The sequence below is a fragment of the Hippoglossus stenolepis genome, chromosome 5, assembly GCF_022539355.2.
Source record: "Hippoglossus stenolepis isolate QCI-W04-F060 chromosome 5, HSTE1.2, whole genome shotgun sequence".
In the NCBI taxonomy this organism is placed as follows: domain Eukaryota; kingdom Metazoa; phylum Chordata; class Actinopteri; order Pleuronectiformes; family Pleuronectidae; genus Hippoglossus; species Hippoglossus stenolepis.
Genome location: NC_061487.1, coordinates 8,411,995 through 8,437,559, shown reverse-complemented (window position 1 = coordinate 8,437,559; position 25,565 = coordinate 8,411,995). Strand labels below are relative to the sequence as shown.

The following is a 25,565-nucleotide window of genomic DNA, read 5'->3' as shown; positions in this document are numbered from 1 at the left end:
CGCCGCTTAGTACAATAATATAGCACGTGAGCTAAATCACTTCCCAGTGTTGCCCAAAACATAGTCACTGCTAGCTCCCTCCCCTTTCTGACTCTCAAAGTATAATATGTTATGAAATAAATGTACACATTTACTTCCAGTGTTGCCTAAGCCATAGTCACTGGGACAACATTGAAATAATTAGCCCCACCTACCAAACTAAGCACAATCAAAGTAAAATAATGAACCATATCAGTTTGTCCTACTTAAACAGCAATTTATCTCTAGTCTCAGTTAAATTTACTCTGACTATTAATGACCATACAGTAAAAATAACAGTAAACCCCACCATAACATAAGTGGTTTCACTAACTTTGAGGTCCCAGTATTCACTGGATAAACCCGGCATAGGCTGTGCAGATGTTTGTGACCTCCCTCCGTAAATCAGACTCTTCATCCCTTCGCAGTGCGTATCGTAGCCTATGAGGTCAATCTGAGGCGTGATTATTGCTAGTTGAAAACTTTAACTAATTCCCGCCTTTGACGCACTGGAAATATAGTCGGCAATGGCAATTTTTGATGGTCTCTATGGAGACTGATAATTTTGTGAATGACATATCGGATGAATCAACTTTTAGCTTGCCTGGTATCACCACATCTGATTCTGTCTCTGCACAATAATATAGCACGTGAGCTAAATCACTTCCCAGTGTTGCCTAAAACATAGTCACTGGGTTAGCCCCTCCCCTTCTGACCCTCAAAGTATAAGTGTTAAGGAAATAAATGTACACATTAATCCTCTAGTGTTGCCTGCCAGTCACTGGGACAACATTGAAATAATTAGCCCAACCTAACAAACTAAGTACAATCGCTTAAAATAATGAACCATATCAGTTTGTCCTACTTAAACAGCAATTTATCTCTATCTCAGTTAAATTTACCTGATCATTAATGACCATACAGAAAAAATAGCTGGCAAAACCCCACCATAACATAAGTGGTCACCTAACTTTGAGGTCCGAAGATCACTGATAAAACCTCAGCATAGGGTTGTGCAGATGTTTGTGACCTTCCGTCCGTAAATCAGACTCTTCATCCCTTCGCAGTGGCAGTATCGTAGCCTATGAGGTCAATCCGAGGCGTGATTATTGCTAGTTGAAAATCTCATCCAATTCCCGCCTTGACGACCTGAAATATAGTCGCAATGCACTTTGATGGTCTCTATGGAGACTGGATACCTTGTGAATGACATATCGATGAATCATCTTTTTAGCTAGCCTGGTATCACCACATCTGATTCCGTCTCCTACAATAATACAGCACGTGAGCTAAATCACTTCCCAGTGTTGCCCAAAACATAGTCACTGGGTTAGCCTCTCCCCTTTCTGACCTCAAAGTATAAGTGTTAAGGAAATAAATGTACACATTTACCCAGTGTTGCCCAAGCTATAGTCACTGGGACAACATTGAAATAATTAGCCCAACCTACCAAACTAAGCACAATCGTTTAAAATAATGAACCATATCAGTTTGTCCTACTTAAACAGCAAATCTATCTCATCTCAGTTAAATTTACCTGACTATTAATGACCATACAGTAAAAATAACAGTAAAACCTCACCATAACATAAGTGGTTTCCACTAACTTTGAGGTCCCAGTATTCACTGATAAACCCTAGCATAGGGTTGTGCAGATGTTTGTGACCTTCCTCCTAGTAACTCAGACCCTTCATCCCTTCGCAGTGGCAGTATCGTAGCCTATGAGGTCAATCCGAGGCGTGATTATTGCTAGTTGAAAACTTTAACCAATTCCCGCCTTGACGACCTGAAATATAGTCGGCAATGGCAATTTTTGATGGTCTCTATGGAGACTGATAATTTTGTGAATGACATATCGGATGAATCATCTTTTTAGCTTGCCTGGTATCATCACATCTGATTCCGTCTCTAGTACAATAATATAGCACGTGAGCTAAATCACTTCCCAGTGTTGCCCAAAACATAGTCACTGGGTTAGCCCCTCCCCCTTTCTGACCCTCAAAGTATAAGTGTTATGAAATAAATGTACACATTTACTTTCCAGTGTTGCCCAAGCCATAGTCACTGGGACAACATTGAAATAATTAGCCCCACCTACCAAACTAAGCACAATCGAGTAGCTAATGAACCATATCAGTTTGTCCTACTTAAACAGCAATTTATCTCTATCTCAGTTAAATTTACCTGACTATTAATGACCATACAGTAAAAATAACAGTAAAACCCCACCATAACATAAGTGGTTTCACTAACTTTGAGGTCCCAGTATTCACTGATAAACCCTAGCATAGGGTTGTGCAGATGTTTGTGACCTTCCCTCCGTAAATCAGACTCTTCATCCCTTCGCAGTGGCAGTATCGTAGCCTATGAGGTCAATCCGAGGCGTGATTATTGCTAGTTGAAACTTTAACTAATTCCCGCCTCTTGACGAATTCGAAATATAGTCGGCAATGGTACTTTTGATGGTCTCTATGGAGACTGATAATTTTGAGAATGACATATCGGATGAATCATCTTTTTAGCTTGCCTGGTATCACATCTGATTCCGTTGCTCGCATAACAATATAGCACATGAGCTAAATCACTTCCCAGTGTTGCCCAAAACATAGTCACTGCTAGCTCCTCCCCTCTCTCTGACCCTCAAAGTATAAGTGTTATGAAATAAATGTACACATTTACTTTCCAGTGTTGCCCAAGCCATAGTCACTGGGACAACATTGAAATAATTAGCCCCACCTACCAAACTAAGCACAATCGTTTAAAATAATGAACCATATCAGTTTGTCCTACTTAAACAGCAATTTATCTCTATCTCAGTTAAATTTACCTGACTATTAATGACCATACAGTAAAAATAACAGTAAAACCCCACCATAACATAAGTGGTTTCACTAACTTTGAGGTCCCAGTATTCACTGATAAACCCCATAGGTTGTGCAGATGTTTGTGACCTTCCCTCCGTAAATCAGACTCTCTCATCCCTTCGCAGTGGCAGTATCGTGAGTTTATGAGGTCAATCTGAGGCGTGATTATTGCTAGTTGAAAACTTTAACTAATCACTTGACAACCTGAAATATAGTCGGCAATGGTAATTTTTGATATCTCTATGGAGACTGATAATTTTGTGAATGACATATCGGATGAATCATCTTTTAGCTTGCCTGGTATCACCACATCTTGATTCCGTCATAGTACACAATATAGCACGAGCTAATCATCAGTGTTGCCCAAAACATAGTCACTGGGTTAGCCCCTCCCCTTTCTCTCTGACACTCACAGCAGCAGGAAATAAATGTACACATTTACTTTCCCAGTGTTGCCTAAGCCATAGTCACTGGGACAACATTGAAATAATTAGCCCCACCTACCAAACTAAGCACAATCGTTTAAAATAATGAACCATATCAGTTTGTCCTACTTAAACAGCAATTTATCTCTATCTCAGTTAAATTTACCTGACTATTAATGACCATACAGTAAAAATAACAGTAAAACCCCACCATAACATAAGTGGTTTCACTAACTTTGAGGTCCCAGTATTCACTGATAAACCCTAGCATAGGGTTGTGCAGATGTTTGTGACCTTCCCTCCGTAAATCAGACTCTTCATCCCTTCGCAGTGGCAGTATCGTAGCCTATGAGGTCAATCCGAGGCGTGATTATTGCTAGTTGAAAACTTTAACCAATTCCCGCCTTGACGACCTGAAATATAGTCGGCAATGGCAATTTTTGATGGTCTCTATGGAGACTGATAATTTTGTGAATGACATATCGGATGAATCATCTTTTAGCTTGCCTGCATCACCACATCTGATCTCCGTCGCTAGTACAATAATATAGCACGTGAGCTAAATCACTTCCAGTGTTGCCCAAAACATAGTCACTCAAGTTAGCCCCTCCCTTTCTGACCAAGTATAAGTGTTATGAAATAAATGTACACATTTACTTTCCAGTGTTGTCTAAGCTACAGTCACTGGGACAACATTGAAAATTAGCCCCACCTACCAAACTAAGCACAATCGCTAAAATAATGAACCATATCAGTTTGTCCTACTTAAACAGCAATTTATCTCTATCTCAGTTAAACTTACCTGACTATTAATGGATCATACAGTAAAAAATAATAGTAAAACCCCCACCACAACATAAGTGGTTTCACTAACTTTGAGGTCCTATTCACCACAAACCCTAGCATAGGGTTGCAGATGTTTCAGACCTTCCTCCTAAATCAGACTTCATCCTCTCAGCAGTGGTATCGTAGCTCATGAGTCAATCTGAGGCGTGATTATTGCTAGTTGAAAACTTTAATCCAATTCCCGCTTTGACGACCTGCAATATAGTCGGCAATGGTACTCTTGATGGCCAGGTCTCTATGGAGACTGCTAATTTTGTGAATGATATATCGATAATCATCTTTAGCTTGTCTGGTATCACCACATCTGATTCGTCTCTAGTACAATATAGCACGGGGAGCCAAATCACTTCCCAGTGTTGCCTAAACATAGTCACTGCTAGCTCCTCCCTTTCTGACCTCAAAGTATAAGTGTTATGAAATAAATGTACACATTTACTTTCCAGTGTTGCTCAAGCCATAGTCACTGACAACATTGAAATAATTAGGCTCAACCACCAAACTAAGCACAATCGTTTAAAATAATGAACTATATCAGTTTGTCCTACTTAAACAGCAATTTATCTCTATCTCAGCAATTTACCTGACTATTAATGACCATACAGTAAAACCCCACCATAACATAAGTGGTTTCACTAACTTGAGGTCCTGTTATTCACTGATAAACCCTAGCAGGGTTGCAGATGTTTGTGACCTTCCCTCCGTAAATCAGACTCTTCATCCCTTCGCAGTGGCAGTATCAGCCCATGAGGTCAATCCGAGGCGTGATTGGCTGCTAGTTGAAAACTTTGCACTAATTCCCGCCTTGACGACCTGAAATATAGTCGCAATGGTACTTTTGATGGTCTCTATGGAGACTGATAATTTTGTGGAATGACATATTGATGAATCATCTTTATAGCTTGCCTGGTATCACCACATCTGATTCCGTCATGGTACACAATATAGCATTGAGCTGAATCACTCTGCAGTGTTGCCCAAACATAGTCACTGGTTAGCCTCCCTTTCTGACCCTCCCAAAGTATAAGTGTTATGAAATAAATGTACACATTTACTTTCCAGTGTTGCCTGGGTTTATAGTCACTGGGACAACATTGAAATAATTAGCCCCACCTACCAAACTAAGCACAATCGCTTAAAATAATGAACCACATCAGTTTGTCCTACTGAACAGCAATTTGATTCTGATCTCAGTTAAATACCTGACCAAGGCTTCAATCACAGCAAAAATAACAGTAAAACTCACCATAACATAAGTGTTTTCTACCTAACTTGGAGGTCCCAGTATTCACTGATAAACCCTAGCATAGGGTTGTGCAGATGTTTGTGACCTTCCTCTCCCGTAAATCAGACTCTTCATCCCTTCGCAGTGGCAGTATCGTAGCCTATGAGGTCAATCCAGGCGTGATTATTGCTAGTTTGAAACTTTAATCAATTCCTGCCTTGACGACCTGGAAATATAGTCGGTAATGGCAATTTTTGATGGTCTCTATGGAGACTGGGATAATTTTGTGAATGACATATCGGATGAATATCTTTTTAGCTAGCCTGGTATCACCACATCTGATTCCGTCTCTAGTATAATAAGAGAAATGTGAGTTTCAAATCATCAGTGTTGCCCAAAACATAGTCACTGGGTTAGCCCCTCCCCCTTTCTGACCCTCAAAGTATATGTTAAGAAATAAATGTACACATTTCATTTCCTTCCAGTGTTGCCCAAGCCATAGTCACTGGACAACATTGAAATAATTAGCCCCACTCTACCAAACTAAGCACAATCGCTTAAAATAATGAACCATATCAGTTTGTCCTACTTAAACAGCAATTTATCTCTATCTCAGTTAAATTTACCTGACTATTAATGACCATAATAGTAAAATAACAGTAAAACCCCACCATAACATAAGTGGTTTCACTAATCTTGAGGTCCCAGTATTCACTGATAAACCCAGCATAGGGTTGCAGATGTCAGGACTCCTTCCCTCCGTAAATCAGACTCTTCATCCCCGCAGTGGCAGTATCGTAGCCTATGAGGTCAATCTGAGCATTATTGCTAGTTGGAAAACTTATCCAATTCCCGCCTACTCCACCTGAAATATAGTCGCAATGGTACTTTTGATGGTCTCTATGAGACTCGATAATTTTGTGAATGACATCGGATGAATCATCTTTAGCTTGCCTGGGTATCAATACCACATCTGATTCCGTCACAGTACAATAATATAGCACGTGAGCAAATCACTTCCCAGTGCTGCCTCAAAACATAGTCACTGGGTTAGCTCCTCCTTTCTGAATCCCTCAAAGTATATAAGTGTTGGTGGAAATAAATGCCATTACCATTTCCTCTCCAGTGCTTGCCTAAGCCATAGTCACTGGGACAACATTGAAATAACAGTCCACCTACCAAACTAAGCACAATCGAAGTAAAATAATGAACCACATCAGTTTATCCACTTAAACAGCAATTTATCTCAGTCTCAGCTAAATTTATTCTACTGTCAATGACCATACAGTAAAATAACAGCAAACCCCCACCAACATAAGTGGCTCTCCTACTAACTTTGAGGTCCCAGTATTCACTGATAAACCCTAAAGACAGGCTGTGATGTTTGTGACCTTCCCTCCAGAATTGACTCTTCATCCCTCTTATGGCAGTATCGTAAATTAGCAGGAGGTCAACTGAGGCGATTATTGCTGGTTGAAAACTTTAATCTGCTCCGCCTTGATGCACTAAAATATAGCCTGGCAATGGCAATTTTTGATGGTCTCTATGGAGACTGGATAATTTTTGTGAATGACATACATGAATCATCTTTTAGCTTGCCTGGTATCACCACATCTGATTCCGCTGCTAGTACAATAATATAGCACGGGGAGCTAAATCACTTCCCAGTGTTGCCCAAAACATAGTCAAGTTAGCTCCTCCCCTTTCTGACCCTCAAAGTATAAGTGTTATGAACAATGTACACATTTACTTTCCAGTGTTGCCCAAGCCATAGTCACTGGGACAACATTGAAATAATTAGCCCCACCCACCAAACTAAGCACAATCGCTTAAAATAATGAACCATATCAGTTTGTCCTACTTAAACAGCAATTTATCTCTATCTGCTAAATTTACCTGACTATTAATGACCATACAGCAAAAAATAACAGTAAAACCTCACCATAACATAAGTGGTTTCACTAACTTGGAGGTCCTGTAGTATTCACTGATAAACCCTAGCATAGGGTTGTGCAGATGTTTGTGACCTTCCCTCCGTAATCAGACTCTTCATCCCTTCGCAGTGGCAGTATCGTAGCCTATGAGGTCAATCTGAGGCGTGATTATTGCTAGTTGAAAACTTTAATCAATTCCCGCCTTGACGACCTGCAATATAGTCGGCAATGGCAATTTTTGAAGAGTCTCTATGGGAGACTGCTAATTTTGTGAATGACATCGGATGAATCATCTTTTAGCTTGTCTGGTATCACCACATCTGATTCCCGTCTCTAAATAATATAGCACGTGAGCTAAATCACTTCCCAGTGTTGCCCAAAACATAGTCACTGGGTTAGACCTCCCCTTTCTGACCCTCAAAGTATAAGTGTTATGAAAATAAATGTACACATTTACTTCCAGTGTTGCCTGGCCATAGTCACTGGGACAACATTGAAATAATTAGCCCCACCTACCAAACTAAGCACAATCGTTTAAAATAATGAACCATATCAGTTTGTCCTACTTAAACAGCAATTTATCTCTATCTCAGTTAAATTTACCTGACTATTAATGACCATACAGTAAAACCCCACCATAACATAAGTGGTTTCACTAACTTTTGAGGTCCTGTGGCTCACTGATAAACCCCAGCATAGGGTTGTGCAGATGTTTGTGACTCCTCCTCCGTAAATCAGACTCTTACCTCTTCGCAGTGGCAGTATCGTAGCCTATGAGGTCAACTGAAAGTGATTATTGCTAGTTGAAAACTTTAATTCAATTCCCGCCTTGACGACTGAAATATAGTCGGCAATGGTAATTTTGATGGTCTCTATGGAGACTGATAATTTTGGTGAATGATATATCGGATGAATCATCTTTTAGCTTGCCTGGTATCACCACACATCTGATTCTGTCGCTAGTACAATAATATAGCACGAGCTAAATCACTTGAGTGTTGCCCAAAACATAGTCACTGGGTTAGCCCTCCTCTTTCTTGACCCTCAAAGTATAAGTGTTGCGAAATAAATGTACACATTTACTTTCCAGTGTTGCTCAAGCCAGTCACTGGGACAACATTGAAATAATTAGCCCCACCTACCAAACTAAGCAATAACTGTTTAAAATAATGAACCATATCAGTTTGTCCTACTTAAACAGCAATTTATCTCTATCTCAGTTAAATTTACCTGACTATTAATGACCATACAGTAAAAATAACAGTAAAACCCCACCATTACATAAGTGGTTTCACTAACTTTGAGGTCCCAGTATTCACTGATAAACCCTAGCATAGGGTTGTGCAGATGTTTGTGACCTTCCCTCCGTAAATCAGACTCTTCATCCCTTCGCAGTGGCAGTATCGTAGCCTATGAGGTCAATCCGAGGCGTGATTATTGCTAGTTGAAAACTTTAACCAATTCCCGCCTTGACGACCTGAAATATAGTCGGCAATGGCAATTTTTGATGGTCTCTATGGAGACTGATAATTTTGTGAATGACATATCGGATGAATCAACTTTTTAGCTTGCCTGGTATCACCACATCTGATTCTGTCTCTAGTACAATAATATAGCACGTGAGCTAAATCACTTCCCAGTGTTGCCCAAAACATAGTCACTGGGTTAGCCCCTCCCCCTTTCTGACCCTCAAAGTATAAGTGTTATGAAATAAATGTACACATTTACTTTCCAGTGTTGCCCAAGCCATAGTCACTGGGACAACATTGAAATAATTAGCCCCACCGCACAAACTAAGCAATAATCGTTTAAAAATAATGAACCATATCAGCTTGTCCTACTTAAACAGCAATTTATCTCTATCTCAGTTAAATTTACCTGACTATTAATGACCATACAGTAAAATAACAGTAAAACCCCCACCATAACATAAGTGGTTTCACTAACTTTGAGGTCCCAGTATTCACTGATAAACCCTAGCATAGGGTTGTGCAGATGTTTCAGACCTTCCCTCCTATAAATCAGACTTTCATCCTTCGTAGTGGCAGTATCGTAGCTCTATGAGGTCAACTGAGGCGTGATTATTGCTAGTTGGAAACTTTAACTAATTCCCGCCTTGACGGCACTGAAATATAGTCGGCAATGGTAATTTTTGATGGTTCCATGGAGACTGATAATTTTGTGAATGACATATCGGATGAATCATCTTTTTAGCTTGCCTGGTATCACCACATTCGATTCTGTCTCTAGTACAACAATATAGCACGTGGAGCTAAATCATCGTGTCGCCCAAACATAGTCACTGGGTTAGCCCCTCCCCCTTTCTGACCCTCAAAGTATAAGTGTTATGAAATAAATGTACACATTTACTTTCCAGTGTTGCCCAAGCCATAGTCACTGGGACAACATTGAAATAATTAGCCCCACCTACCAAACTAAGCACAATCGTTTAAAATAATGAACCATATCAGTTTGTCCTACTTAAACAGCAATTTATCTCTATCTCAGTTAAATTTACCTGACTATTAATGACCATACAGTAAAAATAACAGTAAAACCCCACCATAACATAAGTGGTTTCACTAACTTTGAGGTCCCAGTATTCACTGATAAACCCTAGCATAGGGTTGTGCAGATGTTTGTGACCTTCCCTCCGTAAATCAGACTCTTCATCCCTTCGCAGTGGCAGACGTGAGCTCTATGAGGTCAATCCGAGGCGTGATTATTGCTAGTTGAAAACTTTAACTAATTCCCGCCTTGGACTACCTGAAATATAGTCGGCAATGGCACTTGATGGTCTCTATGGAGACTGATAATTTTGTGAATGACATATATCGGATGAATCAACTTTTTTAGCTGCCTGGTATCACCACATCTGATTCTGTCTCTAGTACAATAATATAGCACGTGAGCTAAATCACTTCCCAGTGTTGCCCAAAACATAGTCACTGGGTTAGCCCCTCCCCCTTTCTGACCCTCAAAGTATAAGTGTTATGAAATAAATGTACACATTTACTTTCCAGTGTTGCCCAAGCCATAGTCACTGGGACAACATTGAAATAATTAGCCCCACCTACCAAACTAAGCACAATCGTTTAAAATAATGAACCATATCAGTTTGTCCTACTTAAACAGCAATTTATCTCTATCTCAGTTAAATTTACCTGACTATTAATGACCATAGTAAAAATAACAGTAAAACCCCACCATAACATAAGTGGTTTCACTAACTTTGAGGTCCCAGTATTCACTGATAAACCCTAGCATAGGGTTGTGCAGATGTTTGTGACCTTCCCTCCGTAAATCAGACTTCATCCCTTCGCAGTGGCAGTATCGTAGCCTATGAGGTCAATCCGAGGCGTGATTATTGCTATTTGAAAACTTTAACTAATTCCCGCCTTGACGAAATTCGAACATAGTCGGCAATGGCAATTTTTGATGGTCTCTATGGAGACTGATAATTTTGTGAATGACATATCGGATGAATCATCTTTTTAGCTTGCCTGGTATCACCACATCTGATTCCGTCGCTAGTACAATAATATAGCACGTGAGCTAAATCACTTCCCAGTGTTGCCCAAAACATAGTCACTGGGTTAGCCCCTCCCCCTTTCTGACCCTCAAAGTATAAGTGTTATGAAATAAATGTACACATTTACTTTCCAGTGTTGCCCAAGCCATAGTCACTGGGACAACATTGAAATAATTAGCCCCACCTACCAAACTAAGCACAATCGTTTAAAATAATGAACCATATCAGTTTGTCCTACTTAAACAGCAATTTATCTCTATCTCAGTTAAATTTACCTGACTATTAATGACCATACAGTAAAAATAACAGTAAAACCCCACCATAACATAAGTGGTTTCACTAACTTTGAGGTCCCAGTATTCACTGATAAACCCTAGCATAGGGTTGTGCAGATGTTTGTGACCTTCCCTCCGTAAATCAGACTCTTCATCCCTTCGCAGTGGCAGTATCGTGAGCCTATGAGGTCAATCTGAGGTGATTATTGCTAGTTGAAACTTTAATTCAATTCCCCACTTTGAATACCTGAAATATAGTCGGCAATGGTACTTTTTGATGGTCTCTATGGAGACTGATAATTTTGAGAATGACATATCGGATGAATCATCTTTTTTAGCTTGCCTGGTATCACCACATCTGATTCCGTCTCTAGCACAATACAGTACGTGAGCTAAATCACTCTCCAGTGTTGCCCAAAACATAGTCACTGCTAGCCCTCCCCTTCTGACCAAGTATAAGTGTTATGAAATAAATGTACACATTTACTTTCCAGTGTTGCCTGCTTACAGTCACTGGGACAACATTGAAATAATTAGCCCCACCTACCAAACTAAGCACAATCGTTTAAAATAATGAACCATATCAGTTTGTCCTACTTAAACAGCAATTTATCTCTATCTCAGTTAAATTTACCTGACTATTAATGACCATACAGTAAAAATAACAGTAAAACCCCACCATAACATAAGTGGTTTCACTAACTTTGAGGTCCCAGTATTCACTGATAAACCCTAGCATAGGGTTGTGCAGATGTTTGTGACGTTCCTCTCCAGAATCAGACTCTTCATCCCTCTCGCAGTGGTGCAGTATCGTAGCCTATGAGGTCAATCCGAGGCGTGATTATTGCTAGTTGAAACTTAACTAATTCCCGCTTTGACGACCTGAAATATAGTCGGCAATGGCAATTTTTGATGGTTTCTATGGAGACTGATAATTTTGTGAATGACATATCGATGAATCATCTTTTAGCTTGCTCGGTATCACCACATCTGATTCCGTCGCTAGTAATAATATAGCACGTGAGCTAAATCACTTCCCCAGTGTTGCCCAAACATAGTCACTGCTAGCTCCTCCCCCTTTCTGACCCTCAGCATAAGTGTTATGAAATAAAATGTACACATTTACTTTCCAGTGTTGCCCAAGCCATAGTCACTGGGACAACATTGAAATAATTAGCCCCACCTACCAAACTAAGCACAATCGTTTAAAATAATGAACCATATCAGTTTGTCCTACTTAAACAGCAATTTATCTCTATCTCAGTTAAATTTACCTGACTATTAATGACCATACAGTAAAAATAACAGTAAAACCCCACCATAACATAAGTGGTTTCACTAACTTTGAGGTCCCAGTATTCACTGATAAACCCTAGCATAGGGTTGTGCAGATGTTTGTGACCTTCCCTCCGTAAATCAGACTCTTCATCCCTTCGCAGTGGCAGTATCGTATTTCATGAGGTCAATCCGAGGCGTGATTATTGCTAGTTTAAAACTTTAACTAATTCTACTTCTGACGAATCTGGAAATATAGTCGGGCAATGGTACTTTTGATGGTCTCTATGGAGACTGATAATTTTGTGAATGACATATCGATGAATCATCTTTTTAGTTTGCCTGGGTATCACCAAATCTGATTCTGTCTCTAGTACAATAATATAGCACGTGAGCCAAATCACTTCCAAGTGTTGCCCAAAACAGTCACTGGGTTAGCCCTCCCCTTCTGACACCAAGTATATGTTATGAAATAAATGTACACATTTACTTCCAGTGTTGCCTAAGCCATAGTCACTGGGACAACATTGAAATAATTATCTCCACCTACCAAACTAAGCACAATCGTTTGCACAATGAACCATATCAGTTTGTCCTACTTAAACAGCAATTTATCTCTATCTCAGTTACATTTACCTGACTAATGACCATACAGTAAAAAATAACAGTAAAAAACCCCACCATAACATAAGTGGTTTCACTAACTTTGAGGTCCCAGTATTCACTGATAAACCCTAGCATAGGTTGTGCAGATGTTTTGGTGACCTTCCTCCGTAAATCGGACTCTTCATCCCTTCGCAGTGGCAGTATCGTAGCCTACAGAGGTCAATCCGAGGCGTGATTATTGCTAGTTGAAAACTTTAACCACCCCACCTTGACGACTGAAATACAGTCGGCAATGGCAATTTTTGATGGTCTCTATGGAGACTGATAATTTTGTGAATGACATATCGGATGAATCATCTTTTTAGCTTGCCTGGTATCACCACATCTGATTCCGTCGCTAGTACAATAATATAGCACGTGAGCTAAATCACTTCCCAGTGTTGCCCAAAACATAGTCACTGGGTTAGCCCCTCCCCCTTTCTGACCCTCAAAGTATAAGTGTTATGAAATAAATGTACACATTTACTTTCCAGTGTTGCCCAAGCCATAGTCACTGGGACAACATTGAAATAATTAGCCCCACCTACCAAACTAAGCACAATCGTTTAAAATAATGAACCATATCAGTTTGTCCTACTTAAACAGCAATTTATCTCTATCTCAGTTAAATTTACCTGACTATTAATGACCATACAGTAAAAATAACAGTAAAACCCCACCATAACATAAGTGGTTTCACTAACTTTGAGGTCCCAGTATTCACTGATAAACCCTAGCATAGGGTTGTGCAGATGTTTGTGACCTTCCCTCCGTAAATCAGACTCTTCATCCCTTCGCAGTGGCAGTATCGTAGCCTATGAGGTCAATCCGAGGCGTGATTATTGCTAGTTGAAAACTTTAACCAATTCCCGCCTTGACGACCTGAAATATAGTCGGCAATGGCAATTTTTGATGGTCTCTATGGAGACTGATAATTTTGTCATACATCGATGAATCATCTTTTTAGCTAGCCCGGTATCACCACGCCTGATTCGTCTCTAGTACAATAATATAGCACGTGAGCTAAATCACTTCCCAGTGTTGCCCAAACATAGTCACTGGGTTAGCCCTCCCTTTCTGACCCTCAAAGTATATGTTATGAAAGAAATGTACACATTTACTTTCCAGTGTTGCCTCAAGCCATAGTCACTGGGACAACATTGAAATAATTAGCCCCACCTACCAACTACACAATCGTCTTAAAAATAATGAACCATATCAGTTTGTCCTACTTAAACAGCAATTTATCTCTATCTCAGTTAAATTACCTGACTATTAATGACCATAATAGTAAAAATAACAGTAAACCCTACCCATAACATAAGTGGTTTCACTAACTTTGAGGTCCCAGTATTCACTGATAAACCCTAGCATAGGGTTGTGCAGATGTTTGTGACCTTCCCTCCGTAAATCAGACTCTTCATCCCTTCGCAGTGGCAGTATCGTAGCCTATGAGGTCAATCCGAGGCGTGATTATTGCTAGTTGAAAACTTTAACCAATTCCCGCCTTGACGACCTGAAATATAGTCGGCAATGGCAATTTTTGATGGTCTCTATGGAGACTGATAATTTTGTGAATGACATATCGGATGAATCATCTTTTTAGCTTGCCTGGTATCACCACATCTGATTCCGTCGCTAGTACAATAATATAGCACGTGAGCTAAATCACTTCCCAGTGTTGCCCAAAACATAGTCACTGGGTTAGCCCCTCCCCCTTTCTGACCCTCAAAGTATAAGTGTTATGAAATAAATGTACACATTTACTTTCCAGTGTTGCCTGCTTACAGTCACTGGGACAACATTTGAAATAATTAGCTCCACCTACCAAACTAAGCACAACTGTTTAAAATAATGAACCATATCAGTTTGTCCTACTTAAACAGCAATTTATCTCTATCTCAGTTAAAATTTACCTGACTATTAATGACCATACAGTAAAATAACAGTAAACCCCACCATAACATAAGTGGTTTTACCAACTTTGAGGTCCCAGTATTCACTGATAAACCCTAGCATAGGTTGTGCAGATGTTTGTGACCTTCCTCCCAGAACTAGACTCTTCATCCCTTCGCAGTGGCAGTATCGTAGCCTAAGAGTCAATCCGAGGCGGATTATTAAGAAGGAAAACTAATCAATTCCCGCCTTGACGACCTGAAATATAGTCGGCAATGGTACTTACGGTCTCTATAGAGACTGATAATTTTGTGAATGACATATCGGATGAATCATCTTTTTAGCTTGCCTGGTATCACCACATCTGATTCCGTCGCTAGTACAATAATATAGCATCGTGGAGCTAAATCATCACAGTGTTGCCCAAAACATAGTCACTGGGTTAGCCTCCCTTTCTGACCCTGAAAGTATAAGTGTTATGAAACAAATGTGCACATTTACTTTCCAGTGTTGCCTAAGCCATAGTCACTGGGACAACATTGAAATAATTAGCCCCAATTCCACCAAACTAAGCACAATCGTTTAAAATAATGAACTATATCAGTTTGTCCTACTTAAACAGCAATTTATCTCTATCTCAGTTAAATTTACCTGACTATTAATGACTATACAGTAAAATAACAGTAAACCCCACCATAACATAAGTGGTTTCACTAACTTTGAGGTCCCAGTATTCACTGATAAACCCTAGCATAGGGTTGTGCAGATGTTTGTGATCCCAGAATCAGACTCTTCATCCCTTCGCAGTGGCAGTATCAGAGCCTATGAGGTCAATCCAGGCGGATTATTGCTAGTTGAAACTTTAATTCAATTCCCTACTTTGACGACCTGGAAATATAGTCGGTAATGGTAATTTTTGATGGTCTCATGGAGACTGATAATTTTGAATGACATCGGATGAATCATCTTTTAGCTAACCTGGTATCACCACATCTGATTCCGTCTCTAGTACAATAATATAGCACGTGAGCTAAATCACTTCCCAGTGTTGCCCAAAACATAGTCACTGGGTTAGCCCCTCCCCTTCTGACCCTCAAAGTATATATGTTATGAAATAAATGTACACATTTACTTTCCAGTGTTGCCTAAGCCAGTCACTGGGACAACATTGAAATAATTAGCCCCACCTACCAACCAAGCACAATCGTTTTGGCCAATAACCATATCAGTTTGTCCTACTTAAACAGCAATTTATCTCTATCTCAGTTAAATTTACCTGACTATTAATGACCATACAGTAAAAATAACAGTAAAACCCCCACCATAACATAAGTGGTTTCATCAACTTTGAGGTCCCAGTATTCACTGATAAACCCTAGCATAGGGTTGTGCAGATGTTTTGTGACCTTCCCTCCGTAAATCAGACTCTTCATCCCTTCGCAGTGGTATCGTAGCCTATGAGGTCAACTGAGGCGTGATTATTGCTAGTTGAAAACTTTAACCAATTCCCGCCTTGGACGACCTGAAATATAGTCGGCAATGGTACTTTTGATGGTCTCTATGGATCGCTAATTTTGTGAAAATGACATATCGGATGAATCATCTTTTTAGCTTGTCTGGTATCACCACATCTGATTCCGCTCTAGTACAACAATATAGCACGTGGAGCTAAATCACTTCCCAGTGTTGCCCAAAACATAGTCACTGGGTTAGCCCCTCCCTTCTGGACCTCAAAGTATAAGTGTTATGAAATAAATGTACACATTTACTTTCCAGTGTTGCCTAAGCCATAGTCACTGGGACAACATTGAAACACTTTATTCCCACCTACCAAATCAAGCACAATCATACTGCAAATAATGAACCATTTCAGTTTGTCCTACTTAAACAGCAATTTATCTCTATCTCAGTTAAATTTACCTGACTATTAATGACCATACAGTAAAAATAACAGTAAAACCCCACCATAACATAAGTGGTTTCACTAACTTTGAGGTCCCAGTATTCACTGATAAACCCTAGCATAGGGTTGTGCAGATGTTTGTGACCTTCCCTCCGTAAATCAGACTCTTCATCCCTTCGCAGTGGCAGAGTCAGGGCCTATGAGGTCAATCCGAGGCGTGATTATTGCTAGTTGAAAACTTAATTCACCCCGCCTTGACGACCTGAAATATAGTCGGTAATGGTACTTTTGATGGTCTCTATGGAGACTGATAATTTTGGTGAATGATATATCGGATGAATCAACTTTTAGCTTGCCTTGGTATCACCACATCTGATTCTGTTCTAGTACACAATATAGCACGTGAGCTAAATCACTTCCCAGTGTTGCCCAAAACATAGTCACTGGGTTAGCCCTCCCCTTTCTGACCCTCAAAGTATAAGTGTTAAGGAAATAAATGTACACATTTACTTTCCAGTGTTGCCTAAGCCATAGTCACTGGGACAACATTGAAATAATTAGCCCCACCTACCAAACTAAGCACAATCGCTTAAAATAATGAACCATATCAGCTTGTCCTACTTAAACAGCAATTTATCCTTTCTATCTCACAGCATTTACCTGACTAATGACCATACAGTAAAAATAACAGTAAACCCCACCATAACATAAGTGGTTTCACTAACTTGGAGGTCCCAGTATTCACTGATAAACTCAGCATAGGGTTGTGCAGATGTTTGTGACCTCCCTCCGTAAATCAGACTCCCTGTCCCTTCGCAGTGGTATCGTAGCCTATGAGGTCAATCCGAGGCGTGATTGTCATAGTTGAAAAACTTTAATTCAATTCCCGCCTTGACGACCTGGGAAATATAGTCAAATGGCAATTTTGATGGTTTCTATGGAGACTGATAATTTGTGAATGACATATCGATGAATCATCTTTTAGCTTGCCTGGTATCACCACATCTGATTCTGTCTCTAGTACAATAATATAGCACGTGAGCCAAATCACTTCCCAGTGCTGCCCAAAACATAGTCACTGGGTTAGCCCTCCCTGACCCTCAAAGTATAAGTGTTAAGTGAACAAATGCACACATTTACTTCCAGTGTTGCCTGAAGCCATAGTCACTGGGACAACATTGAAATAATTAGCCCCACCTACCAAACTAAGCACAATCATAAAATAATGAACCATATCAGTTTGTCCTACTTAAACAGCAATTTATCTCTATCTCAGTTAAATTTACCTGACTATTAATGACCATACAGTAAAAATAACAGTAAAACCCCACCATAACATAAGTGGTTTCACTAAATTTGAGGTCCCAGTATTCACTGATAAACCTCAGCATAGGGTTGTGCAGATGTTTGTGACCTCTCCTCCGTAGTCAGACTCTTCATCCCTTCGCAGTGGCAGTATCGTAGCCTATGAGGTCAATCCGAGGCGTGATTATTGCTAGTTGAAAACTTTAACTAATTCCTTTGACGACCTGGAAATATAGTCGGCAATGGCACTTTGATGGTCTCTATGGAGACTGATAATTTTAGAATGATATATCGGATGAATCATCTTTTAGCTTGCCTGGTATCACCACATCTGATTCCGTCTAGTACAATATAGCACGTGAGGCCAAATCACCTCCCAGTGTTGCCCAAAACATAGTCACTGGGTTAGCTCCCTCCCCCTTTCTGACCCTCGAAGTATAAGTGTTAAGGAACAAATGCACACATTTACTTTCCAGTGTGTTGCCCAAGCCATAGTCACTGGGACAACATTGAAATAATTAGCCCAACCTACCAAACTAAGCACAATCGTTTAAAATAATGAACCATATCAGTTTGTCCTACTTAAACAGCAATTTATCTCTATCTCAGTTAAATTTACCTGACTATTAATGACCATACAGTAAAAATAACAGTAAAACCCCACCATAACATAAGTGGTTTCACTAACTTTGAGGTCCCAGTATTCACTGATAAACCCTAGCATAGGGTTGTGCAGATGTTTGTGACCTTCCCTCCGTAAATCAGACTCTTCATCCCTTCGCAGTGGCAGTATCGTAGCCTATGAGGTCAATCCGAGGCGTGATTATTGCTAGTTGAAACTTTAATTAATTCCCACTTGGACGACCTGAAACAGTAATGCAATGGCAATTTTTGATGGTTTTTATGGAGACTGATAATTTGCAACGACATATCGATGAATCATCTTTTTAGCTTGCCTGGTATCACCACATCTGATTCCGTCGCTTAGTACAATAATATAGCACGGAGTTTAAATCACTTCCCAGTGTTGCCTGAAAACATAGTCACCAAGGCCTCCCTGACCCTCAGCATAAGTGTTATGAAATAAAATGTACACATTTACTTTCCAGTGTTGCCCAAGCCATAGTCACTGGGACAATATTGGAAATAATTAGCCCCACCTACCAAACTAAGTACAATCGCTTAAAATAATGAACCATATCAGTTTGTCCCACTTAAACAGCAATTTATCTCTATCTCAGCAACTTACCTGACTAATAATGACCATACAGTAAAAATAACAGTAAAACCCCACCATAACATAAGTGGTTTCACTAACTTTGAGGTCCTGTGTATTCACTGATAAACCCTAGCATAGGGTTGTGCAGATGTTTGTGACCTTCTCCGTAAATCAGACTCTTTCATCCTTTCGCAGTGGCAGTATCAGCCTATGAGGTCAATCTGAGGCGTGATTATTGCTAGTTGAAAACTTTAACTAATTCCTTGGACGACCTGAAATATAGTCGGCAATGGCAATTTTTGATGGTCTCTATGGAGACTGATAATTTTGTGAATGACATATCGGATGAATCATCTTTTTAGCTAGCCTGGTATCACCACACCTGATTCCGTCGCTAGTACAATAATATAGCACGTGAGCTAAATCACTTCCCAGTGTTGCCCAAAACATAGTCACTGGGTTAGCCCCTCCCCCTTTCTGACCCTCAAAGTATAAGTGTTAAACAAATGTACACATTTACTTTCCAGTGTTGCCTGCCATAGTCACTGGGACAACATTGGAAATAATTAGCCCCACCTACCAAACCCAAGCACAATCGCTTAAAAATAATGGAACCATACTGGTTTGTCCTACTTAACAGCAATTTATCTCTATCTCAGTTAAATTTACCTGACTAATAATGGACTATAATAGTAAAAATAACAGTAAAACCCCAATTGTCAACATAAGTGGTTTCACTAACTTTGAGGTCCCAGTATTCACTGATAAACCCTAGCATAGAGTTGTGCAGATGTTTGTGACCTTCCCTCCGTAAATCAGACTTTCATCCCTTCGCAGTGGCAGTATCGCAGTCATGAGGTCAATCCGAGGCGTGATTATTGCTAGCTGAAAACTTTAACTCAATTCCCGCCTTGGACGACCTGAACAGCAGTCGGGCAATGGCACTTTATTGGTCTCTATGGAGACTGATAATTTTGTGAATGACATATCGGATGAATCAACTTTTAGCTTGCCTGTATCACCACATCTGATTCTGTCTCTAGTACAATAATATAGCACGTGAGCTAAATCACTTCCCAGTGTTGCCCAAAACATAGTCACTGGGTTAGCTCCCCTCCTTTCTTGACCCTCAAAGTATAAGTGTTGGTGAAATAAATGTACACATTTACTTCTCTTCCAGTGTTGCCCAAGCCATAGTCACTGGGACAACATTGAAATAATTAGCCCCACCTACCAAACTAAGCACAATCGTTTAAAATAATGAACCATATCAGTTTGTCCTACTTAAACAGCAATTTATCTCTATCTCAGTTACATTTACCTGACTATTAATGACCATACAGTAAAAATAACAGTAAAACCCCACCATAACATAAGTGGCTTCCTTAACACTAACTTTGAGGTCCCAGTATTCACTGATAAACCCTAGCATAGGCTGTGCAGATGTTTGTGACCTTCCCTCCGTAAATCAGACTCTTCATCCCTTCGCAGTGGCAGTATCAGAGCGCCTATGAGGTCGTCCAGGCGCAGATTATTGCTAGTTGAAAACTTTAACCAATTCCCGCCTTGACGCACCTGAAATATAGTCGGCAATGGCACGTTTGATGGTCTCATGAGACTGATAATTTTGTGAATGACATATCGGATGAATCATCTTTTTAGCTTGCCTGGTATCACCACATCTGATTCTGTCTCTAGTACAATAATATAAAGCAATGTGAGCTAAATCACTTCCCAGTGTTGCCCAAAACATAGTCACTGGGTTATCCCTCCTTTCTGACCCCTCAAAGTATAAGTGCAGGAATAAATGTACACATTTACTTTCCAGTGCTGTCTAAGCCATAGTCACTGGGACAACATTGAAATAATTAGCCCCACCTACCAAACTAAGCACAATCGCTTAAAATAATGAACCATATATCAGTTTGTCCTACTTAAACAGCAATTTATCTCATCTCAGTTAAATTTACCTGACTATTAATGACCATACAGTAAAAATAACAGTAAAACCCCCACCATTACATAAGTGGTTTCACTAACTTTGAGGTCCCAGTATTCACTGATAAACCCTAGCATAGGTTGTGCAGATGTTTGTGACCTTCCTCCGTAAATCAGACTCATCCCTTCGCAGTGGCAGTATCGTGAGCCCATGAGGTCAATCCGAGGCGTGATTATTGCTAGTTGAAAACTTTGTTCAATTCCCGCCTTGACGACCTGAAATATAGTCGGCAATGGTAATTTTGATGGTCTCTATGGAGACTGGGCACTTTGTGAATGACATCGGATGAATCATCTTTAGCTTGTCTGGTATCACCACATCTGATTCCGTCTCTAGTACAATAATATAGCACGTGAGCTAAATCACTTCCCAGTGTTGCCCAAAACATAGTCACTGGGTTAGCCCCCTCCCCTTTCTGACCTCAAAGTATAAGTGTTATGAAATAAATGTACACATTTACTTTCCAGTGTTGCCCAAGCCATAGTCACTGGGACAACATTGAAATAATTAGCCCCACCTACCAAACTAAGCACACCGTTTAAAATAATGAAACATATCAGTTTGTCCTACTTAAACAGCAATTTATCTCTATCTCAGTTAAATTTACCTGACTATTAATGACCATACAGTAAAAATAACAGTAAAACCCCACCATAACATAAGTGGTTTCACTAACTTTGAGGTCCCAGTATTCACTGATAAACCCTAGCATAGGGTTGTGCAGATGTTTGTGACCTTCCCTCCGTAAATCAGACTCTTCATCCCTTCGCAGTGGCAGTATCGTAGCCTATGAGGTCAATCCGAGGCGTGGATTATTGCCAGTTGGAAACTTTAACTACCCCGCCTTGACGCACCTGGAAATATAGCTCAGGCAATGGTACTTTGATGGTCTCTATGGAGACTGATAATTTTGTGAATGAGCATCGGATGAATCATCTTTTTAGCTTCTGCCTGGTATCACCACATCTGATTCTGTTCTAGTACACAATAGCACGTGAGCTAAATCACTTCCCAGTGTTGCCCAAAACATAGTCACTGGGTTAGCTCCCTCCCCCCTTTCTGACCTCAAAGTATAAGTGTTAAGAAATAAATGTACACATTTACTTTCCAGTGTTGCCTGTCATAGTCACTGGGACAACATTGAAATAATTAGCCCCACCTACCAAACTAAGCACAATCAAGCCAAATAATGAACCATATCAGTTTGTCCTACTTAAACAGCAATTTATCTCTATCTCAGTTAAATTTACCTGACTATTAATGACCATACAGTAAAAATAACAGTAAAACCCCACCATAACATAAGTGGTTTCACTAACTTTGAGGTCCCAGTATTCACTGATAAACCCTAGCATAGGGTTGTGCAGATGTTTGTGACCTTCCCTCCGTAAATCAGACTCTTCATCCCTTCGCAGTGGCAGTATCGTAGCCTATGAGGTCAATCCGAGGCGTGATTATTGCTAGTTGAAAACTTTAACATTCCCGCCTTGACGACCTGAAATATAGTCGGCAATGGCAATTTTTGATGGTCTCTATGGAGACTGATAATTTTGTGAATGACATATCGGATGAATCATCTTTTTAGCTTGCCTGGTATCACCACATCTGATTCTCGCCTCTAGTACAATAATATAGCACGGAGTTGAACTACTCCCAGTGTTGCCCAAAACATAGTCACTGGGTTAGCCCCTCCCCCTTTCTGACCCTCAAAGTATAAGTGTTATGAAATAAATGTACACATTTACTTTCCAGTGTTGCCCAAGCCATAGTCACTGGGACAACATTGAAATAATTAGCCCCACCTACCAAACTAAGCACAATCGTTTAAAATAATGAACCATATCAGTTTGTCCTACTTAAACAGCAATTTATCTCTATCTCAGTTAAATTTACCTGACTATTAATGACCATACAGTAAAAATAACAGTAAAACCCCACCATTACATAAGTGGTTTCACTAACTTTGAGGTCCCATTCACCGGGATAAACCCTAGCATAGGGTTGTGCAGATGTTTGCGACCTTCCCTCCGTAAATCAGACTCTTCATCCCTTCGCAGTGGCAGTATCGTAGCCTATGAGGTCAATCCGAGGCGTGATTATTGCTAGTTGAAAACTTTAACCAATTCCCGCCTTGACGACCTGAAATATAGTCGGCAATGGCAATTTTTGATGGTCTCTATGGAGACTGATAATTTTGTGAATGACATATCGGATGAATCATCTTTTTAGCTTGTCTGGTATCACCACATCTGATCTGCCTCTAGTACAATATAGCACGTGAGCTAAATCACTTCCCAGTTGCCCAAAACATAGTCACTGGGTTAGCCCCTCCCCTTCTGACCTCAAAGTAAGTGTTATGAAATAAATGTACACATTTACTTTCCAGTGTTGCCCAAGCTATAGTCACTGGGACAACATTGAAATAATTAGCCCACCTACCAAACTAAGCTACAATCAAGTAAAATAATGAACCATATCAGTTTGTCCTACTTAAACAGCAATTTATCTCTATCTCATAAATTTAATTTTCGACTATTAATGACCATACAGTAAAAATAACAGTAAACCCCACCATAACATAAGTGGTTTCACTAACTTTGAGGTCCCAGTATTCACTGATAAACCCCAGTATAGGCCGTGCAGAGTTTGTGACCTTCCCTCCGTAAATCAGACTCTTCATCCCTTCGCAGTGGCAGTATCGTAGCCTATGAGGTCAATCCGAGGCGTGATTATTGCTAGTTGAAAACTTTAACCAATTCCCGCCTTGACGACCTGAAATATAGTCGGCAATGGCAATTTTTGATGGTCTCTATGGAGACTGATAATTTTGTGAATGACATATCGGATGAATCATCTTTTTAGCTTGCCTGGTATCACCACATCTGATTCCGTCGCTAGTACAATAATATAGCACGTGAGCTAAATCACTTCCCAGTGTTGCCCAAAACATAGTCACTGGGTTAGCCCCTCCCCCTTTCTGACCCTCAAAGTATAAGTGTTATGAAATAAATGTACACATTTACTTTCCAGTGTTGCCTGCTTACAGTCACTGGGACAACATTGAAATAATTAGCCCCGACCTACCAAACTAAGTACAATCGTTTCAAATAATGAACCATATCAGTTTGTCCTACTTAAAACAGCAATTTATCTCTATCTCAGTTAAATTTACCTGACTATTAATGACCATACAGTAAAATAACAGTAAACCCCACCATAAGTGGTTTCACTAACTTTGAGGTCCCAGTATCACCTGGGATAAACCCTAGCATAGGTTGTGCAGATGTCAGGACCTTCCTCCGCAAATCAGACTCTTCATCCCTTCCGCAGTGGCAGTATCGTAGCCCATGAGGTCACGCGTGGCGTGATTATTGCTAGTTGAAAACTTAACTAAATTCCCGCCTTTGACGACCTGAAATATAGTCGGCAATGGCAATTTTTGATGGTCTCTATGGAGACTGATAATTTTGTGAATGACATACTGGATGAATCATCTTTTTAGCTAACCTGGTATCACCACATCTGATTCCGTCTCTAGTACAATAATATAGCACGTGAGCTAAATCACTTCCCCAGTGTTGCCCAAAACATAGTCACTGCTAGCTCCCCTCCCCTTTCTGACCCCTCAAAGTATAAGTGTTATGAATAAATGTACACATTTACTTTCCAGTGTTGCCTAATATAGTCACTGGGACAACATTGAAATAATTAGGCCCCACCTACCAAACTAAGCACAATCGTTTCAAATAATGAACCACATCAGTTTGTCCTACTTAAACAGCAATTTATCTCTATCTCAGTTAAATTTACCTGACTATTAATGACCATACAGTAAAATAACAGTAAAATCCCCACCATAACATAAGTGGTTTCACTAACTTTGAGGTCCCAGTATTCACTGATAAACCCAGCATAGGGCTGTGCAGATGTTTGTGACCTTCCTCCGTAAATCAGACTCTTCATCCCTCTCGCAGTGGCAGTATCGTGAGCCTATGAGGTCAATCCGAGGCGTGATTATTGCTAGTTGAAAATCCTTAATTAATTCCCGCCTTGACGACCTGAAATATAGTCAGGCAATGGCAATTTTTGATGGTCTCTATGGAGACTGCTAATTTTGTATCGACATATCGGATGAATCATCTTTTAGCTTGTCTGGTATCACCACATCTGATTCCGTCTCTAGTACAATAATATAGCACGTGAGCTA

General features: G+C 40.0%; 1 protein-coding gene and 37 non-coding genes across 39 annotated transcripts in view; all 38 read left to right on the top strand.

The window, feature by feature from the left end:
• hapln3 (hyaluronan and proteoglycan link protein 3) overlaps positions 1-25,565 on the top strand; it is a 36,164-nt gene that overhangs the window by 7,253 nt on the left and 3,346 nt on the right. The gene's annotated exons all lie outside the window — the stretch shown is intronic.
• On the top strand, positions 435-574 carry LOC124851903. The gene has a single exon (XR_007032749.1). It is a non-coding gene; the product is annotated as a U4 spliceosomal RNA (small nuclear RNA).
• Positions 1,074-1,209, top strand: LOC124851906. Its single transcript, XR_007032752.1, has one exon. It is a non-coding gene; the product is annotated as a U4 spliceosomal RNA (small nuclear RNA).
• Positions 1,711-1,850, top strand: LOC124851895. Its single transcript, XR_007032741.1, has one exon. It is a non-coding gene; the product is annotated as a U4 spliceosomal RNA (small nuclear RNA).
• On the top strand, positions 2,356-2,496 carry LOC118110307. Its single transcript, XR_004696928.2, has one exon. It is a non-coding gene; the product is annotated as a U4 spliceosomal RNA (small nuclear RNA).
• Positions 2,996-3,131, top strand: LOC124851908. Its single transcript, XR_007032754.1, has one exon. It is a non-coding gene; the product is annotated as a U4 spliceosomal RNA (small nuclear RNA).
• Positions 3,627-3,766, top strand: LOC124851894. The gene has a single exon (XR_007032740.1). It is a non-coding gene; the product is annotated as a U4 spliceosomal RNA (small nuclear RNA).
• Positions 4,256-4,397, top strand: LOC118110305. Its single transcript, XR_004696926.2, has one exon. It is a non-coding gene; the product is annotated as a U4 spliceosomal RNA (small nuclear RNA).
• Positions 4,870-5,007, top strand: LOC118110300. The gene has a single exon (XR_004696922.2). It is a non-coding gene; the product is annotated as a U4 spliceosomal RNA (small nuclear RNA).
• LOC124851902 lies at positions 5,509-5,648 on the top strand. Its single transcript, XR_007032748.1, has one exon. It is a non-coding gene; the product is annotated as a U4 spliceosomal RNA (small nuclear RNA).
• LOC124851896 lies at positions 7,427-7,566 on the top strand. The gene has a single exon (XR_007032742.1). It is a non-coding gene; the product is annotated as a U4 spliceosomal RNA (small nuclear RNA).
• On the top strand, positions 8,054-8,190 carry LOC124851909. The gene has a single exon (XR_007032755.1). It is a non-coding gene; the product is annotated as a U4 spliceosomal RNA (small nuclear RNA).
• On the top strand, positions 8,693-8,832 carry LOC118110310. The gene has a single exon (XR_004696931.1). It is a non-coding gene; the product is annotated as a U4 spliceosomal RNA (small nuclear RNA).
• Positions 9,341-9,478, top strand: LOC124851911. The gene has a single exon (XR_007032757.1). It is a non-coding gene; the product is annotated as a U4 spliceosomal RNA (small nuclear RNA).
• On the top strand, positions 9,981-10,118 carry LOC124851917. The gene has a single exon (XR_007032763.1). It is a non-coding gene; the product is annotated as a U4 spliceosomal RNA (small nuclear RNA).
• Positions 10,623-10,763, top strand: LOC118110315. Its single transcript, XR_004696936.2, has one exon. It is a non-coding gene; the product is annotated as a U4 spliceosomal RNA (small nuclear RNA).
• LOC124851913 lies at positions 11,270-11,409 on the top strand. The gene has a single exon (XR_007032759.1). It is a non-coding gene; the product is annotated as a U4 spliceosomal RNA (small nuclear RNA).
• LOC124851904 lies at positions 11,905-12,044 on the top strand. The gene has a single exon (XR_007032750.1). It is a non-coding gene; the product is annotated as a U4 spliceosomal RNA (small nuclear RNA).
• Positions 12,544-12,685, top strand: LOC124851912. The gene has a single exon (XR_007032758.1). It is a non-coding gene; the product is annotated as a U4 spliceosomal RNA (small nuclear RNA).
• On the top strand, positions 13,181-13,318 carry LOC124851898. The gene has a single exon (XR_007032744.1). It is a non-coding gene; the product is annotated as a U4 spliceosomal RNA (small nuclear RNA).
• Positions 13,825-13,964, top strand: LOC118110306. Its single transcript, XR_004696927.1, has one exon. It is a non-coding gene; the product is annotated as a U4 spliceosomal RNA (small nuclear RNA).
• On the top strand, positions 14,459-14,598 carry LOC118110302. The gene has a single exon (XR_004696924.1). It is a non-coding gene; the product is annotated as a U4 spliceosomal RNA (small nuclear RNA).
• LOC118110311 lies at positions 15,728-15,866 on the top strand. Its single transcript, XR_004696932.2, has one exon. It is a non-coding gene; the product is annotated as a U4 spliceosomal RNA (small nuclear RNA).
• On the top strand, positions 16,364-16,498 carry LOC124851915. The gene has a single exon (XR_007032761.1). It is a non-coding gene; the product is annotated as a U4 spliceosomal RNA (small nuclear RNA).
• Positions 17,006-17,142, top strand: LOC124851907. The gene has a single exon (XR_007032753.1). It is a non-coding gene; the product is annotated as a U4 spliceosomal RNA (small nuclear RNA).
• LOC124851919 lies at positions 17,643-17,779 on the top strand. Its single transcript, XR_007032765.1, has one exon. It is a non-coding gene; the product is annotated as a U4 spliceosomal RNA (small nuclear RNA).
• LOC118110299 lies at positions 18,274-18,409 on the top strand. The gene has a single exon (XR_004696921.2). It is a non-coding gene; the product is annotated as a U4 spliceosomal RNA (small nuclear RNA).
• Positions 18,913-19,050, top strand: LOC124851905. The gene has a single exon (XR_007032751.1). It is a non-coding gene; the product is annotated as a U4 spliceosomal RNA (small nuclear RNA).
• On the top strand, positions 19,543-19,677 carry LOC118110296. Its single transcript, XR_004696918.2, has one exon. It is a non-coding gene; the product is annotated as a U4 spliceosomal RNA (small nuclear RNA).
• On the top strand, positions 20,185-20,324 carry LOC124851910. The gene has a single exon (XR_007032756.1). It is a non-coding gene; the product is annotated as a U4 spliceosomal RNA (small nuclear RNA).
• Positions 20,839-20,977, top strand: LOC124851918. Its single transcript, XR_007032764.1, has one exon. It is a non-coding gene; the product is annotated as a U4 spliceosomal RNA (small nuclear RNA).
• On the top strand, positions 21,479-21,618 carry LOC124851901. Its single transcript, XR_007032747.1, has one exon. It is a non-coding gene; the product is annotated as a U4 spliceosomal RNA (small nuclear RNA).
• LOC124851916 lies at positions 22,119-22,259 on the top strand. The gene has a single exon (XR_007032762.1). It is a non-coding gene; the product is annotated as a U4 spliceosomal RNA (small nuclear RNA).
• On the top strand, positions 22,762-22,899 carry LOC118110294. The gene has a single exon (XR_004696916.2). It is a non-coding gene; the product is annotated as a U4 spliceosomal RNA (small nuclear RNA).
• On the top strand, positions 23,404-23,543 carry LOC118110291. Its single transcript, XR_004696913.1, has one exon. It is a non-coding gene; the product is annotated as a U4 spliceosomal RNA (small nuclear RNA).
• On the top strand, positions 24,037-24,176 carry LOC118110292. The gene has a single exon (XR_004696914.1). It is a non-coding gene; the product is annotated as a U4 spliceosomal RNA (small nuclear RNA).
• LOC124851900 lies at positions 24,677-24,816 on the top strand. The gene has a single exon (XR_007032746.1). It is a non-coding gene; the product is annotated as a U4 spliceosomal RNA (small nuclear RNA).
• On the top strand, positions 25,321-25,463 carry LOC118110313. The gene has a single exon (XR_004696934.2). It is a non-coding gene; the product is annotated as a U4 spliceosomal RNA (small nuclear RNA).